The following is an 18,633-nucleotide window of genomic DNA, read 5'->3' as shown; positions in this document are numbered from 1 at the left end:
AATGAATTTATTTAACACCAGTGTAGCATTAGCCGTCAACAGGATTGAGGCATATACCAATAGTTCAGAGCATTGCAGAACTCAAAGGATTCTTCCCATGTTAACCAATTTATGGTTCTCCCCCAAGGCCACTCAGCCTCTGTCCCATAGTAGTGTTTAAAACATATTTGCAGGGCACCTTTGTGTCTCAGTAGGTTAAGCATATGACTCTTGATTTTGACTCAGGTCATGATCTCATGGTTCATGAGTTCGAGCCTCATGTTGGACTCTGTGTTGACAGCATGGAGCCTGCTTGGGATCCTCTCTTCCCCTCTCTGTCTGCACCCCCCCCCCCCATTTTCATTCTTTCTCTCTCTCTCTCTCAAAATAAATAAATAAATAAACTTAAAAAAATAAAAACATATTTGCTTATTCATCTGTGAGAATAGGGTTAATGCCGACCTCCTTGGGTTAGTGTGAGAACTACCACTGTGAGATGGGCTGGCTTATGCAGGTCTGCCATAGTGCGGGTGCTTGAGAAATGTTAGCTTCTTCTAGATTATTATTTTAATAAGGGCCCCAGACATCATACTGTACTAATACTTGTTACACTCGAGGTTGTAGAAGCCTAGAGGAAGACGCATTCTAGGGATTCTGGGAATGCAGAAGAGATGGTAATCACTGAATTCTACTCCCAAAACCAATATTGCACTATATGTTAGCTAAAATTTAAATTTTAAAAAAAGAGAGAGAAGCGATGGCATTTGAGTGTTCCTTGAAAGATACATAGTATTTCTTTCTTACACCAGTAAGGGGAGTGGCAGAGGGGACAGTGGGCACTGAGGCATATATAGCTAGTTATTGTGATGTGAGTGATTAAGAATATGGGCTTTGGATTAAGACCGGACTTATGTTGGTATCTCAGTCTTGTCATTTACTAGCTGTGCGACTTCAGGAAAGCTGCTTAACCTCTCTGAGCCTGTATTTCCTCAATTGTGAAATTGGGATGATACTGGAATCTATCTCATAAGGGTGCTGTGAGAGGATTAAATGAAATAATACAGATCAAGTGCTCAGCAGTGTCTGCTTCCTTAATATTAGTGGCTGGGGTGAAGATGGGTTTCCTGCTTGTGTCCCTTTTCTTAAAGTATCTTCCTAAAGAAATGTTGTCCCTCCCCGAATCTGCCATTCGTAGAGGTAGACTGTAAGCATGTCAATCCTATGTGGAATGTAAGACAAAAACCTTCCCCAGAGAGGACAAACCAGGAGCCCCATGTCCCCACGTCTCCATATCGTCTGTAAACAGAGAAGTCAAAGATCCCCCCCGCCTTTTTGTGTTCCCCAAGCTTGAAAATTACAAAGGGTTGCTTATAGTGGTCAGAACAATGAGCAAGTGAAGAGCAAACGGTATTTAATTTTAAGAATAGCATTAAGTCATGTACTAACAGGCACTTTATGTTAAACAAGGATGGAAATGTCTTGCTGTTGTTTTTGTTGCTATTTGAAAACCTCATAATTGAACAGTTTCTGGATCAATTCCTTTTCTCTCCCTCCAGCTGCTTGTCTCATTCCTGACCTCAGATGACAAAATGTGGGGATGCTGAAATAAGCAATGTGTTTGGGTTCTTCTCATCAGGCTCGAGGGGATGATTTTGTGTGTTGCACATCTGGTTTGCTAACTGGTTCCAGTCATACTAAGGATTTACCCACAGGCCTTTCCCAACTAGAGCACAACATACTTGTTTGCCGGCGAGGAAGACCGTGAAACAAGATTTATTTGCCATCCAGAAACTGCTCTTTTGTGGGGAGGAAGAGGGAATATAGGCTCGTGGCCAGCTCACATTTATTGGGCATCTACTGATAGACTCAGGGCTTTACACGTGTACATACTTTATGAATTAGGCGTTTTAATCTTCTTTTTAGAGATGAGTCTTAGAGCTTAATTATCAAATACCTTTAGTCAGTAAATGCCAAAAGCAGAATTTGAGCCCAAGTCTTCTTCCAAAGCTCCTTCCCAGCCCACACCAAGGTGGCTCCAGTGGTCTTCTGGTTGACATCCAGAGGCAACACAGAGCAGGGGAGGGAGGATTGTCTTTGGAGGCAAAAAGACCTGGCTTCAAATCCCAGCTCCACCCCCAAACTAGCAGGTAGCCCGGAGCAAGTTATCCTCTTTGGATTTTGAGTTCCTCTTCAATCAACAAGCCTGATAAAACCTTTCTCAGAGAATGGTGTGAAGAATGATGACCATGAGCATCCTACCTAGCCTGGCATGTGACAGTTTCATCAATGATAATATAGCTACTGCATAGTCTCCTTTCAAAAACAGTCATCTCTGCCTCTTGCAGTTTTCATGTTTACGTGTAGGATGCCAATTAATTAGCTTTTGTGGGTGAAGCCCAGTTGTGGATAGGGACTACATGTGTGGACAGGCTGGGTCATAAAAAGAGCTACCAAAGAGGTAGGGCAGCCACTGTTTATCACAATGGCCTATTAACCTGGACCCTCAGTTAGAATCCTGATTATGCTAGCCCTGGTAAAATACACCACCTCTCGAATGAGGTACCGGACCCTTCTATTTCAGTTTGGCTCACATGTAGAGGGTCTGTTTCTATGGATAAGAGCCCTAAAGGTAGGTCAGTGAGGCTCCGTTCATTCTTTTGTTAACAAACCACTAGCCCTTGCTTTGTGCCAGACTTGGTGCTGTGGAGGGAGAGTGAACAAGCTCCCAGCTCAGCCAGGGGGGAGACCTAGAAACCTTTATTTATATGACAGGGTAAAAGGTGAGGCAAGCGTGAAGCACCGTGGGAGCAGGGAGCAGGGGCTTCCCATCTGTCCTGGGTGGTGAGGGAGCGAGTGGAGATTAGAAACCGCTCCGCCTCAGATACGTGGCTCTTGAGCCAACCTTGGGTAGGAGCTAGCCAGGTGAAGGAATGTCAAGTGAGAAAAGTAGCGTGTATAAAATAAAAGTTGGAAGGGACAGATTGCAGAGAGCCTTAAACCTAGCTGCCGAGAAGAATCATCTGGAACCTTGTTTAAGATGTAATCTCCTGGGGGCACCTTCTCAGACTTTCGGGTTCCACCGGTCTGCATAATGTCGGCAGAGCTGTATTTTTATCAGCCTTCCCAGGAGTACCCTCCAAGAGCAGTCTGGCACCAGCCCTCGGTGAGAAGCACCTAGAACCGGAGATTAGGTGGTTAAGCAGAAGCCAGACCGTGAAGCGTCCTTTAGAGCTGTTGTGAGGCCTGACTTAGCTAATCTCTGTGCAAGGCTCAGGACAGTAGCTGGCACGCGGTAATGAGCATTCATTGATGTTGGTAGGTATTGTTGTTCTCATTTTATTCTGTTATACTAAGAAACAGACTCTCCCAAAGTTTTACAGCTCATAGATACGGTAGTAATTTGAGTTATTCTGACTATCTCAGCTAATTTGGCACAAATTCAGTTTTGCTATTGAGGGCCTGAGTGGAGAGGATGAAGGAGAAGCATTTAATCACTCCTGGTTTTCTTTTGTGGTTTGCATTTTGCCAGGTAGACACTTGGTTTTTTAGTTGGCAGTATTAGCTGAATTCTTATTTTGGATATAGAATTTTCCACCAGTACATTTATTATTTTGTCAATATAACTCTGTTAGTTTTCATTTATAATCTTGATTAAATTTTATAGAAATAGTTGCGTATGCAGTGCATCTCCTTTATAGAAGTAAGACAAATACCAGGAATGTAGAAGCAACAGTGGGGACAGAGCCGAACCTTTTTAGGCTATTTCTCCGGCATTTTTAGGTGGTCCCAAAATGAGGAAGTAACTTAGGGTCCAGGCAGCAACTGTGGGCCCTGGTTTATTAAAATTCAACATACCATCTTTATTGGATGTGCTTCTTAATGTTATCATTTGGGGGCAAGTCTTGTTTTGAGTACTCTGGAAGGTTTTTACATTCATTATCTCATTTTACCTTGTGCCCACAATAACCCTATGAAACGTGTGTTATTAGCCACATTTTACAGGTGGGAACACTGAGGCTTACAGAAGTTGTTGTCTTGAAGAATCTCACAGCTAGTACATGGCCTTTACTAGGATTTTTCTGTGGCTTCCGAAAATTGAATCATGAGTAAGCAGTGCTCTGCTCCTTATTTCAAACATGACTCAGGGCTGCTCACCTGTAGTAGCAGGCCTCACTTAAACTGCTTGCTGTCTTTTCCTGTTCCGTTTCTGTAAGTCCTCAGTAGTCCTGCCCCCGGTACTGCATAAATAACCTCCGTCTCTCGGTCCCCAACGTTTTGCCCTGCCACACTTTACTCCCCTCTTCCTGGCTTCTGACTTTGAGTGTTATCTCCGTACCGATAGCCTCCTCTCTCCTCATGGCCTCTCAGACCTGAAGCTCAGCACGGCTTAAGCCTTCAGTTTCTGTTCCTCAACATTCCCGACTGCTTACCTTGAAGTTGCCTGCCTTTAGACACTTGACTCAGCTCCAGTCTATTTGCTCCCCCTGTTGGGCCCCTTTTGAGAATGAGACATAAATCTGTAGTTTTTGACCCCCTCTGATCAGTATCACTCAAAGAGCTTTAACAAAATACACATGCCTGGGCCCCACTTGCAAAATTTTTGAGGACTGGGACTTGGAGCAGCTGTATTTTTTAAAAAGCCCCAGAGCCTGTTGCTCAGCTAGTGCTGAGAACCCCTGGCCGGGATGTTCGGAGTACAAGCGTAGATAAGCATCCTCTTTGCTTTCTCTCTGTGCCAAGAGAAGATTCTTGACGTGGTAGGTCTCAGGGGGAGGCTTGTTAAAAATGGCTTTGTTGTTGTTTTGGAGTATGAATAAAATAACCTGACGTAGAAAATTCATGCATTGTGGAAAGGGTGGAGGGAAAGTAAAAATCACCCCAAGTCTCACCACCCAGAGTTAATTACTGGAAACATCATGGACACCATCCATTCAAACATCTGTGTTAGGGGAAGGGCGGTGTGTATGTGTATATAAGTTTGCATAAATGGAATCATGGTGTATATGCTATTTTGTAACCTGTTTTTACTCGGTCTTGGCATATTTGGGCATATTTGTCAGGGTGAGTCTTTTAATATAGTTAGGAAGCTAGACTGTATTTGTAGAAGGCAGGCTAGATTTCAGGTTACGTGATCAGGTTGTAGAGGTGATCGTTTGGAAAGGTAAGCTGTGCTTTGTGGTGAGTGTGGCTCTTCCAAGGATCGTGAACTGCTGGGACTTCAGGTTGGTGAGGAAATGAGGTGCAGACTGAAGGCTAACGGCATCTGAGTTCACTTGGTTACAGTGTAAGGGGAGGTCAAGAGGCCTTTCAAATGGTATTTTGTTTTTAATGTGTGACTATTTGAATGTGTTAGACATGTTGGCACCCAGCAGTAGGTATAATGTAGAAGGGGATAAACTGAAAATAAACTTGTATACATTTCACTGCTCCTAAAGAATACAATTACACGTGTGAGATGTTTGTTAGTGTCCACCTTCCGGACTCCTGTGTTATTGGTTGTGATTTTGATATGCAGCAGCTTGCAGGTTGCTGGGGAAATGCTCTGTGTATTTAATCATGTTGGATTCTTACTTGGTTTTTGTTGTTGTTGTTGTTTGTTTTGTTTTGTTTTTTTATGGTAAGAAAATGTCTTTGGCTTTTATAGTCAGATTGATTTTGCTTGTGGGTGTCCAGATGCTGATGAGCTGTAATTAGCATAAGAAGGAGGTTGGAAAGATGTCGAACATTCTTTTCTGGTAGCCAAACAAAGGATCCCCAAACAGAAATTATTCTCAGGTATCAGGTCCTGGAGTAACAGCTCTTTTCTCTTTTAGGTGTGGGTCTATAAAAAGATAGGAGTGTTGGCGGGGAAGATCACTGCTGGGGATGGGGCTGGTGAGTCTTGCCGTGAAGCATCATGGGGGCGATTTTCTACAGCCAAGTGCCTCTGTGAGCATAGTAACTTTAAATCCCTTAAGTAGCCTATTAGAAAGGGGCCCTGGGCTGGGTTCGGGAGATTTGGATTTGTGTTTCTTCTGTAACGCAGGCTCAGGCCCTGTGACTTGGGTTAAGTCATTTGCCCCCCTCTGCACCTCAGTTTCGCCAGCTTTGAGAAGGAAGCAATAACATTTCAGTGTGAGAGAACTGGATAAGATAACGTATGGGGGAAGTGCTTTGTATACCATAAAATTAAGCTGTGAATAGTGTGTGATGGTGGGTATTACATGGTCTTTCCCTGGTCTCCTACACGCCTTCCATTTTTTCCTTTTAACACTTTTCTCCCTTGTCCCTGGTTCCAAAATAGAAGAAAAGGATTGTTGATTTGTTCCCTATTTGCTGCAGGGTTACCATAAAATAAATTAAGCGTATCGTTTTGATAATCGCTAAAAAATATGCCTACAACTTTCTTAAATGTATTGATTACTAATAAATCATGTCTCTGTTAAGTACGCCTTCTGGCTGGCAAACTTGTGGAATAACAATGTTTGCTAGCCTTTGTAACAGGCTGATTCTCCTGAGACGTGTCAGCTAGTGTGAGGTTACCGCTGCCGAAGATGGCCGCAGCGGGGTCATACTTACGGAGTATCTGCTGTGTTCCCGTGTATGTGTGATGTCAGTACTCCTCCCATCAGCCCCGTGTTGGGTACCATTAGCCTGTTCTATTACTGAGGAAACAGCCCCAAAGAAGTAAAGTACTTTTTCAAATCAGGCACATGGTTTAAAATCAGAGTCTGCTGGAACCCAGAGCCCATGTTCTTGATTCTGCACCTCAGCTGCCCAAAGAGACATCTGAAAACCAGCAAGCTAAATGACTTCTAACCACCAAAGCAACAATCCAGTAACTTTAGTTATTTCTAAAAATAAAATAGGAAAAGTTATAATATGGGCAGGGCAGGGCAGGGCAGAAAGGTCTGTTACCAAGTTTTTTTGTATTTGGTACATGGGATGTGAATTTCTTCTCTCTCTCTTTTTTTTTTTTTTTGTTTTGTTTTAGGGGCAGGTGTATTTGGTAATGTGGGATGTGAGGTTTTTTTATGACTTTAACCTAAATTTTTGAAATAATGAACCTCGTTATAATACAGTTTTTTCTCTATATTAAGTTACATATTTTAAGTTCATTTATTTTAAGAGAGTGCATACTGAGTGCAAGTGGGGGAGGGACAGAGGGAGAGAATCCGAAGCAGGCTCAGTGCGGTCAGCACAGAGCCCAATACAGGGCTGTAGCTCATGACTGTGAAATCATGACCTGAAGCTGAAATCAGGAGTCCGAGGCTTAACTGACTGAGCCCCCCCGGGGCGCCCCTAGATGTGTTTTTTTAAACTGTAAACTTGGCATGGTTCTTAATAACAGAATAGTAGGAAAAGCACAGCCTTATAGAAAGAACATGCAGACTTGAGTTCAAGTCCCAGCTTACACTAGTTGTGTAACTAAATTTGGTGTTTGAGATGCAGTTTCCAGTGTGGTGGAGGGGGGGTTCCCCAGGGCAACAAGCAATTCTTGGAGACCCCCAAGAATTCAGCTCAATTTCGACACTCTCTGCCCACAGATAGCTTCAGATTCCACAGGTTGGGGGCTCAGTCCTACAAGACGACCCCCCTCTTCAGATGCCATTTGCAAGCCTACGTTATTACCTGTACTTGTGACCAAGTGGCTATAAAATCACAGGTTCCCAAGACCCCCTCCTTAGGTTCGGTTAATTTGTTAAAACAGTTCACAAAACTCAGAGGAACATTGTACTTACTAGGTTACCAGTTAATTATCAAAGGATGAGTCAGGAACTGCCAGATGGAAAAGCTGCAGGAGGCGGAGGAGGGGAAGGGTCGCAGCGCCCTCTCCAGGCGCCACTCTCCCAGCACCTCCATGAGTTCACCAGCCCAGAAGTTCTCCAAACCCTGTCCTTTCGGGCGTTTAGGGAGGCTTCATGGTACAGGCATGCCAGATTCAATCATTGGCCCTTAGAGACTGATTCAACCAGTGGCCCCTCTTCCCTCCCAGGAGATCTGGGGGTGGGACTGAAAATTACAACCGGCTAATCACGTGTTGGTTTTCCTGGCAACCAGCCTTCATCCTTTGGCACACTGGAAGTTACCTAATTAACAAAAGATACCTTTATGGCTGTCGCTTCACTTGGAAAATTCCAAGAGTTTAGGAGTTCTGTGACAGAAAGGGGGGCAAAGACCAAATATATGTATCTTATTATAAATCACAATATCACACATTGCCTTGGCACATTAACTACCTTTTTTGATCCCACATTCCTCATCTTTAACAGTGCTCCTCAGGATTTATACTGCAGACGAATCACCTGGGGATCTTTTAAAATGCGGATTCTGCTTTCAGTTGGTCTGGGGTGAGGGCTGAAATTGTGTATTTCTTACCAGCTCCCAGGGGATGCTGCTACCGGTGGTCCTCTGACTACACTTTGAGTAGCAGGGATCCATAAAATGGGGTATTATCTGCCTCTCTGTGGCATGTAGTAAGTAGGTGCTTAACAAACGTTAGCCATCTTTGTGGGGCTTAATTGGGTGGGGGCCGGCGGGACAGGCTGTAAAAGAGAAAGAAGTTTACTGAATATACTGCGAGGGAACAGTGGGCAGGACAGTAAAGGAGAGACTGTCTGCCAGGAGGCAGCAGTGAGGGGCTATAGTTATGGGACAGGGTAAGTGAGGATGGGGACGTGTGGAATTTCCCCTTTTTTGGTATTTGTGCCCAGTTGTAAGTAGCCCATTCATTGGTTGGGGCCTGTGGTTCAGTGAGCCTGCGTCAGCTCAGGGCTCGCTGTGGGCCCTTTTTGCCTTGCTCAGGTTTCCATTGCTCAAGCCTGTTGCCTGAAAGCACCCTCTACACTCTTCCCTTTTCCTTCTGACTTACCTGGGGCGGGGGCTGCTTTATTTAAGAAGTACATCTGGAAATATGTATTCCCAGCATGTCTTATCTCTGTCTAAAGTCCCAGGCTGCAGAAGGCATTTGACAAGTAATAAGTTCAGGATTAAGCTTTGAGATGAGAGATGTCCACATCCGAGCATAGCCTGATGGCTTTGGAGGCTCACCCGAAGGTGTTCACCTGGAACTAGTTGTCCTTTAGGAACTCTGAAAACCTTTGCCTGGAAGGCGGCCCAAAGGGAACCTCAGCTGCCATCTCCTGGGAGTTCATTCACTCTTCAGTTCTTCGGCAATATTGGTGAATACCTAATGGTGCCAGACATGCTTAGACACATGAACCACTGCAGGCTCCCTGCCCTGGAGGTACTCACCTGTGGTGGGGAGAACACATGCACGTAATGATTATGATACCATAGAGGTTATAAAGGCGGCCGGGGGCGGGGGGTAGGTATAAGTTGCAAGTTGGAAGCACTGAAGGAAGGACTGGGCTTCCAGTCTACTTGGAAATCTTCCTTGAAGAGGTTAGGAAGATTGAAAGTGAGTAGGAATGTCCCAGGTGGACAAGAAAGGGAAGAGCTTTTAGGCGGGGGGAACAGCACATACAGAGGCACCAGAGAATGCGGTGTGGGGCTCTGGAAAAAGCAGGCATTCAGTGTTGTGGTCTTAGGGTTAGAGTCTAAGCACAATGAGCCGGACTGCTGGCTATATTTGTCAAGACTAGTTGGGGTGACAAGAGGGCAGGGGACCTGGACCAGGACAGCCTCTAAAGCAGCTCAAGCAGACACTCCTAGTCACAGTATCATAGCTCTTATTTATATGTGCCTAAAACCTTCAAAAACTGAGAAAGAAAGGGGCCATAGTCCACATACCGCTATCTTCTTTGGCTGTCATCTGTAAATCTACTAAATTTATTCCACTTTTCTAGACCTTTTGTAGATTCTTCTCCCTTAATCCCACTTTTGGTATCTTTAAGGCAGACCTCCCTGTGTCTTTGGAGTTCATTGGATGACGTCACTTATCTCCAGCCTGAACTGTGGTAGCTGCTCCATGTCTTGTCCTCCATGTGTTGATACTTGATGCTTTTTCTTTGACTGAGCTACTCCTGTACTCCCTTCTCTGTGAGACAGGTAGCTTATTCTTTGGAATTTCTCCCAATCCTGCTTCTTCTTTGAAGCTTGCCCCGATTTTCCACATTTGTGTTTAGACTGATCCCTTTCTTATGCTCCCAGTATCATTCCTTGTGTGTGACGGTCATTGGCTGACTTGTTTCCACTCATTTGTGAGCTCTGCCAAGGCAGGGACTGTGTCTTATGCTGAGGGGCTGAGGGGGCAGGGAGGAATCCCTTTTATCTTTTATATCCCTTTGAATAAAAACTCATTCGGAAGAACAAAATATTTTTTATTATAAAAGATTTCAGGGATGCCTGGCTGGCTCAGTCAGTAGACTCAGTCTACTGAGCAGTCAGCATGGGACTCTTGATCTCAGAGTCATGAGTTCAAGCCCCATGTTGACTGTGGAGCTTACTTTGTGGAGCTTACTTGAAGGAAGGAAGGAAGGAAGGAAGGAAGGAAGGAAGGAAGGGAAAGGAAGAAAGAAAAAGAAAGAAAGAAAGAAAGAAAGAAAGAAAGAAAGAGGAAGAAAGAAAAAGAAAGATTATATTATGAAAGATTTCGAAAATACAAGGTAGAGAAAATTATACATTGAACTTTATATACCCATCACCCAACTTCTGCGATTAACATTTGCCAACCTTGTTTCCTTGCCCCTCTTTTGTCCCCTGGAATTTTTTTTTTTTTTTCTTCCCTGAGAGAGCGAGCATGTATGCACATGTGAGCACAAGCAGGGGAGGGGCAGAGGGAGAGGGAGGGAGAGAATCCTAAGCAGGCTCCATGCTGCTCAGTGCAAAGCCCAATGCAAGGCTCCCTCTCACGACTGAGAGATCATGATCTGGGTCAAAATCAAGAGTCATACACTTAACCGACTGAGCCCCCCAGGCACCCCTTTCCAGGAATGTTTTAAGGTAACACTAGGTATTATATAATTTCACCTTATATGGGAATTTGTAATTTACAAAATTAGTAACTCATATGAATGAGAGCCTTGGATTTAGGCATTTTTCTCGCTAGAATATATATGATAGCATTGGGATCCGTTGGTAGGTTAACCTCATCCTAATAGATGTCAGAAGTAGCTTAGATTGAGGGGATTCTCAGCCTTGGCACTATTGACACTCTGGACTGGATAACTCTTTGTGGTGGGAGGCTGTCCTGTGCATCGTAGGATGTTCGGCACCATTCTTGGCCTCTACCCAGTAGGTGCCAGTAGGACCCCTCAGTTGTCACAAGCACACGCACATAAAATTTGCAAAATGCCTCAGACAGTGCAGTCGAGATTTCTCTCACCCCACCCCTCCACGGAGAACCTTTGGCCTAGAGGAAGAGAAGAATTTTGTAGATGTGAGCGTTGAAGGGACTATTCAAAAGACAGTTGGGGAAGCTGAGTCCCAGACGGGAAGTTTGCCACTCTGATTATTACTGTGCTTATGAGTATCGCGCTGGAGAATAAAATATTTTCCTGTCTCTGTGCCAGTGGGTGTCCCACTCTACCACACGTAGTTACTCAGGGCTACCAGGGTGATGCCAGAGGCTCCCCAGGAGCAGGGAGAACTCCTGTGGTCCTGCGGGGGGTGTCTCACTGAGTAGGGAAGATCACGTGGTAAGGCCGGGGGGAGTTCTGGAATACCACGACCAGCGGGGACGCACTGCTGCTGATTTGTGGCCATGACCAGTATCCACCGAGGCTGCTCATCATTTGCCTTCACCACGCATTCATGATGAAGCAGGCTAGGGAATTCTTTCCTTGGGAATGTGTCTTGGGATCCACAGTGGTAAACAAGTAGGATTTGTTTCACAGAAATTACTTTGAAGTCAGTTTTTGCCAGGAGCCATCTGTCTTATTAAGTAAAGCAAAGGGACATTGGTGTTTCCGTTTGTAGCTTTGTTCAAAATGGGCTCTCTGCTTATTTCTCACAACTGCGTTTGCTAAGAAGTACTCTGGAAATTTGGGTGCTGGTAAATTTAGTTCACCACTACAAAGGCAGATTTGGGGCAATGGAAAGAAAGCTGGCCTTGGGGGCCAGATCGGTCTCTGGCTCTCGCTAGCTCTGAGAACTTGGGTAAGGCACATAACCCCTCCGGGCCTTATTTTTTTCTCATCTGTAAAATGGGGAGAATAATTCACTCTAAGGGTGGTCATGAGTGTTAAGTGAGAAAGAGTATGTAAAGCAGCGAGCACAGTAACCGGGTACATAACACTAATAAGTACTTCTTTCCTCTTGAGAAAGGCCCACTGGGAAAGGCACATAGATCTCAGGCCCCTCATTCTTTCTTTGTACAACTATGAAATGGCCGCACCGGGTGTATAGGAAGGTTAGCATGTGAGAAAGTGACGATGGCAGAGTACTTCATATATTTGCCAGTTGTTGATTATTTCCTGTTAGTAAAACAGAGCATGGAGTCGTTGTTCACAAATGCAGTGTTTTTTAGGACTAACCAGCTTCCTTTATCTCCTCCCTATGATAAGTCTAATCCCTGTTAGAATATGATCAGCAAGCGTTTTCACAGAGGTCCCTGCATGTTTTTGCAGTGGTTTTGTGCGTGCAAGATTGTAGAACAGTTAAGTTCCTTAGCCTCAAACTGGAAACGGAAGAACTGTGTTAAGCAGCACTGAGTTCTGTCCTTTCGCTGTGCTGTGTTCTTGGCTGATGGGAGAGGGGTTAAGAAGTCAGACTTCAAGAAGATGAACATAAGGCCGTTTTGGGTCTGCAAGCAGGGTTTCCTGGTTTCTGTGGAAATCAGCTGAAGCCCTGAAGTCGGGAGGAAGAGTGTGTGGAGCTCAGCGGTTGGCGGGGGCTGCAGGAGCGTGAAGGAGGACCCGGCTGCTAACGGTGGGCAGAATGGGAGGAGGAGCCCGGGGCTGCTGGAAGAGTGCAAAGGCAGGCCTGGTGAGCAACATGAAAGGAGTGAAGAGGTAGGTTTAGATCATTCCCCGAAGGTCCTGGAAACAGGCTCTTCTTTTTCTTTTCTTTTCTAAACTGAATTTCTAATCTAAAGCAGTCATCCAAGGATGGCATTCAGAGGAGTGTAAAAACACCGCCCTTGCTTTGGGGCCGTGATGATCAGCTCTGCTGTGTCTCGGCAGGTGGATTCTTGGAAAGTGGGAATTGGAATAGTGGAGAGGTCATGGAAAGGGGAGAATGTGGGGGGGATTCTGGCACCCATGCTCAGCCCCAGGTGTATCCGAGCCCGGGTGGTGGTGGGTCAGGCTGTGCCCCCCTAGATTTTCAGCACCATCTGAAAATATAGTGAGCTAACCGTTGAGAAGGACTCTTTAAAAACATTAAATCAGTACAGATGTTCAGCGGGATTATCTTTATTTTAGGATCTAAAGATCTTAAGTTGTTTTTTTTTTAATGTGTTTTGTTGGATGTGGGTAGGGAGACCATGGTAACTGTGTCATGTCCTTTTCAAACCCCAAGAGAGCTTGTAGGCCACAAAATCAGTTTAAATTAATTTAGATGCAATACTCCTAAAAGTGATACGCTGCAGAAAAGTAAGCCGTAACCAGCCACGCCTGACATTCAGCTGTCTTCATCAAAGGGGGTCACTAGAGGTATCAGTCTGGTGAGTCAGAAACCCTGCATCTGGGCCATCTCATAGCAGTTCTTCAGAGTACTGCCACGAGTGGGTGTTACTAACCTAAGTATTGGTGGCAATACAGAGAGAAAACAGAGGTTCTGAAACACCAGGCATTTATTTCTGTCGTTACAAGGATGAGGGCTGATAATTAAAAAACAAAAAATAGAACAAAAAAAACCAGCTAAATTACTCCTTCCAGCCAGGTTCTGCAGAATATAACGGAAAAGCGTTTAGACCCTTCGAGATAGTGAGGTGAAACGAAACGACTATACTTTTTACTAGCAGTTCCTCCTGGTTCTAGGACTTTCCCCACTGGGATGTGTGGCTGGTTCTGAAAGCAGGTGAGGCTGAACAGTCCGCTTTCTTGGAGTGAATACCTGAACTCTGGGACGCAATGTATCTTTGGACTTCCTAGAGAAGAACTTACTGGATTAGTGTTATCGGTTAGGAAATGCAGCTGATTGCTAGTAACAGAGACTGGAAATAATATGGTTTAAATAAAATAGAACACACAGAACTCACATAAAACAAGACCAGAAGTCTGGATTGGCAGCTTCAAGATGTCATCAGAAACCCAGGTCCCTTCTGTCGTTCTGTTCTGCCATCGTCATCACAGGACCAGGGGTATTTGTTTGCTTGTGAATGTGCCCCCAAGCACATATCAGTGTGCCTGGCTTCTATTTTCAAGATTGCCTCATGGTCTCCGTGGTTACCGGAGTTCCAGTTACTATGGTCTGGATTCCAAACAGCAGGAAAGCAAAAACAGGAGGGGGCAGGGCTGAAGAGGACATATCCCCTCCTGGAAGTTCCAGATAGCAGTTTATCTTAAGTCTTGACCCCAAATGAGCCACGTGGTCATACGTAGCTATAAGGGAAGCTGTAGTTTGGGTGTTTTTGTTTTTGTTTTTTTAAGCCAGGTATATTTACCAAATATATATGGGTCCAATCATTAGGAAGAAATAAGAGGAGGAAATGGGCAGGTAACTGGCAGTCTTAAGTAGTCAGGATGCTGCCACTTGGTGTAGAGAGAACATCTCTCTCGGGCAAAGTTTGTCTAGGCCTTCTCAGAGTTCCTGAAGTCAGTGGTGGCCGGCTCATTCTCCATGGTGGCCCCCCGCATCGTTGCCCAACCCACACTGCTGCCACCAGAGTGATGGGGTTGGTTTCACTGACCAAGCACATTGTGTAGGAACCATAGAAAACTAAGGATCGGAGTCATTTGCCACTGGAGATGGTTGTGCATGCACTCAGCAGACACTTAAAGCTTCGTGGACCTCTCCTTCAACCCATCTGAGGTATGGGCCTTCCCTGATCCACGAACACTTGACCTAGGGAGCTTCATGCCTTCAGCTCAAACCCTGGGAGGGAATATTAGCTACCAGTTCATTCTGTTCTTTTCACTCTGAGCCCTTGGAGAATAGTCGTGTAGCAGAAAGAAGTATTTTTTGAACATATATATCCCTTTCTTGCTGCAAGGCATATTTTCCCACAAACTCAAGGCTGTAAATTAGTTAAGCTAGCACTTAAAACACTTTTTTAAATCCATAGTGGTGCTCAGACTCTGAAAGGAGGGGGGAAATCCCATGGGAAAGAGAAAATAAATCAACCAAAAGCAACACCTATCATATTGCTTTGCACTCAGTAGGTGATTAGGCAATGTTTGTGGAATCTCATCGCAACTGAAAAATGAGAATACTGAATTAATTTTGGCTATATTTCAGGTTAAATGGGTTTCAGTGGGCCTATTTCAATGGAAAATGCATTCAAAATTTCAAACAACAGACATATTAAAAACTACTTTTTGGAAAAATAACCTTTAGGAATCTCATCATTTATATTCCAAGTGCTCATTTCTCCCTTTTTTTTCTTGCCTCTTCCTCCTAATATTTTCTTAAGGAAATTTGCAAACCTACAGGAAAGTTGGAAGAACTGTACAGTGCTCACCTACCCACCACTAGGCTCTCTAGTTAACATTTCACTGTATTTGCTTTGTCACTTCTGTCCACCTCATCCGTCCATTTTATTTTTTTGATGCGGGAACTAAGTTGCAGACATCAGTACGCTTCACCATGAACACTTTGGGAGGAATATCATTAGCCTTGACTTCAATTTTTAAAAATAATGTGAAATCGCACAGTGAAATGCACACATCTCAAGTGCACCATTTGGCGATGTGGACAAATACATACTCTTGTAAGGTGCAGAACATTATCACTACCCAGAAACGCTTTGGGGATAAAGCGTTCACTAAGCATACTGTTTTTGAGATTCGCCCATGTTGTCGAGTGCATCAATGCCTTGTCCTTTTTTGGAGCTGTGTAATATTCCATGGTGTGGGTATATTTTTCCATTTTTCCTGTTGACAGACAATCTCAAGTTTGTGGCCATTATAGCCATTAAAACAATGCTGTGAACATTGTTTTTGTAGAATGTCTCGTGAACAAGTCTTTTTGCGGTCATGTATTTTCATTGTCTCTTGAGGGAATATCTAGGAGTGGAATTGCTGGAATTGCTTGATGTCTGGAAGGCTGTGGGGAGGTGGGCTCTCCTAGACTGCTGGCCACACGGGTACCGGGGATGCGGTACTGAAACCACTTTGCTGTATGGATCTCCCCGATAATGGTAATTGCTGGGTCACTTGCTAGTTGTTCACATCCCTTTTTGATAGAATCTTGTAATTCAATTAAGGGAGGACCATATAAAGCCACTTTTCTCCTTTTACAAACAAGGATATCGAGGCCCAGAGAGTAGGTGGAGAAGAGACCTATTCAGAGCCATATAGAAGATTTTTTTCAAAGTTTGGATTAGAAGGGACGCCTGGGTAGCTCAGTCGGTTAAGCATTCAATTTCAGCTCAGGTCATGATCTCACCGCTCATGAGTTCGAGCCACGCATCGCATCGGGCTCTGTGCTGACGGTGCAGAGCCTGCTTGGGATTCTCTGTCTCCCTCTCTCTCTCTGCCCCTCCCCCGCTCGTGTTCTGTCTCTGTCTCTGTTTCTCTCTCAAAAACAAACATTAAAAGCAACAACAACAAAAAACAAAGTTTGGACTGAAATCCCTGTCTCTTACCTCTATTCTGGTATTCTTTATGTCACACTTTACTTCCCCTGAGAAGAAGGCAAGGAAACTGGGCTTCTTTCTGAAAAATCATTAACTGTTTCAGTTTTTACTAAAGGAGACGTAACTGTTAGACCCAAATGCTGTGTTTCTTTCAGATGTTTCTGTAATAATCTGAATATGGTCCTGTTTCTCCTCCACTGTACATTTCAAGAAATCTTCCAGAATGATCTTCTGGAACACAAATTTGACCAGGTTGCTTCCTCTCCATCATGTGTTCTATAAGTCCAGTGGGATAGAGTCCTGACTCTTCAGTTGAAAGTGTGCGGCGTTCTTGCTTCTCTCGCCTCGTCCTACATCTCGTCACCCACTCCCTGCAGCCTCTCCTGGTTGTGTTCCTTCGTATCCCTATGCCTTTCTTTCTTTTCTCTCTTTATTTTTTGAGAGAGAGAGAGCATGCATGTGCACATGAGTGGGGGGCGCGGAGCAAGGGAGGACAGAGAGAGAGGGAGAACGAGCATCTTAAACAGGCTCCAAGCTCAGCAGGGCTCGATCCCATGACCCTGGGATCATGACCTGAACTGAAATCAAGAGACAGACGCTCAACCGGCTGAGCCACCCAGGCGCCCCGTATCTCTGTATCTTTAATCTCTTGTGTATTGTTTACAATGACATTCCCCCTCTGTCTCTCTGATAAATTTCTCCTCATTCTAAAGAGGAGACTCTGAAGATTCCTTCATTCATCCAGACCCTCTCAGGGAGTCAGTTACTCCTTTTTTATGCATGTGTATCTCTGACAGCTAACTCTTAACCCATGGTGTTTTCACAGGATGTCATATTCAGTATTAGTCGAATTTTCCTGGCACAAGACTAGATGCTGAAGGTAGAGAGATGAATACGATGTGGGCCCCACTTTTGAGGAGCTTACCATTATCGGGGAGATCCATACAGCAAAGTGGTTTCAGTACCGCATCCCCGGTACCCGTGTGGCCAGCAGTCTAGGAGAGCCCACCTCCCCACAGCCTTCCAGACATCAAGTATTTTGAAAAGCTCATCAAATGAAACTACCTCATGGCTTTATCGGCAGTACTAGTGAGGTTGAATGCTGCTTAAATATGCTTGCTGGGTATTTTTAACTCAGGAGGAAAATAATCAAGTTTTATTATAGTGGAACTAATTAGGTCACTTCCTGGCTGTGAAACCCTGGGAGGCAAACTTCTTTTCCTGGCTGAGTCTCTAGTTTCTTATCTATAAAATGGGAAGAGTAACGCACGTGTTTCATAGGATTGCTGTGAGAATGAAGTGAAGGAACGCATGCGAAGCACACAGAGGCACACAGTAGGTCTGTAACAAATACTGCTGCTTTAAGTCCCCAGTCTCCAGCCCAGCGCCTGCCACATATTCAGGATTCAGTGAATGTGTGTGAAAAATAGGAATATATGTATTTTGTATGTGTGTTTAAAGGCGCTATATATAGATGCTAACACAGATCCATCTGTCTTGAGAAGAGTGATTTGACTTGCATCAATATTCCACCGGAGTGGCTGAGCACACACGCGTGACTCTTCTTGGGTTCCCACGTCCCCTGCCAGGCAGATGTCCATTACAATGAAATGCAAAAAAGGAAAAAATAATAATAAAGGCAGAGGAATGTAATGTTGTGGCTTGATTTGACAGGGCCTCCTGCTACTTCAGCTGCTAGTGCCAGGCATGAAACAGATTAATCTGTACTCCAACACACCACTGCTGAAGTCAAGACGGTTTAATTAGGGTATTTTAAACATCCTGTTTGCATCGAGAGTCTTACCAGAAAGCAGGATGTCTGTCTGTCTGGGGAAGTTCAGGGGGAGGTGGGGAGCAAGGATGGGCAATAAAACAGAGATGGTTTTAATTTTAGAAATGAGAGAAGAACACTTCGTATGATCTCCTTAAAACAAAAGAGCTAATGGCCTTAGATGTTCCATGGAAACAAAGGCAGCTCAGCCGCATGGCCTTGAATTCTAAAGTGGCCCTGCAAGATCTTGCCAAGACATGGG

General features: G+C 44.5%; 1 protein-coding gene and 1 long non-coding RNA gene across 2 annotated transcripts in view; one reads left to right on the top strand and one right to left on the bottom strand.

The window, feature by feature from the left end:
* CTNNBL1 (catenin beta like 1) overlaps positions 1–18,633 on the top strand; it is a 161,402-nt gene that overhangs the window by 105,507 nt on the left and 37,262 nt on the right. The gene's annotated exons all lie outside the window — the stretch shown is intronic.
* On the bottom strand, positions 1,385–14,199 carry LOC125936627 (uncharacterized). Its single transcript, XR_007462083.1, has 4 exons — positions 14,063–14,199; positions 8,831–9,213; positions 4,410–4,474; positions 1,385–3,153 (listed from the first exon to the last, which is right to left on the bottom strand). It is a non-coding gene; the product is annotated as an uncharacterized LOC125936627 (long non-coding RNA).

The sequence above is a fragment of the Panthera uncia genome, assembly GCF_023721935.1.
Source record: "Panthera uncia isolate 11264 chromosome A3 unlocalized genomic scaffold, Puncia_PCG_1.0 HiC_scaffold_11, whole genome shotgun sequence".
NCBI lineage: Eukaryota > Metazoa > Chordata > Mammalia > Carnivora > Felidae > Panthera > Panthera uncia.
Note: the sequence above shows the minus strand (reverse complement) of the source record. Positions and strands in the feature narration are given on the sequence as shown.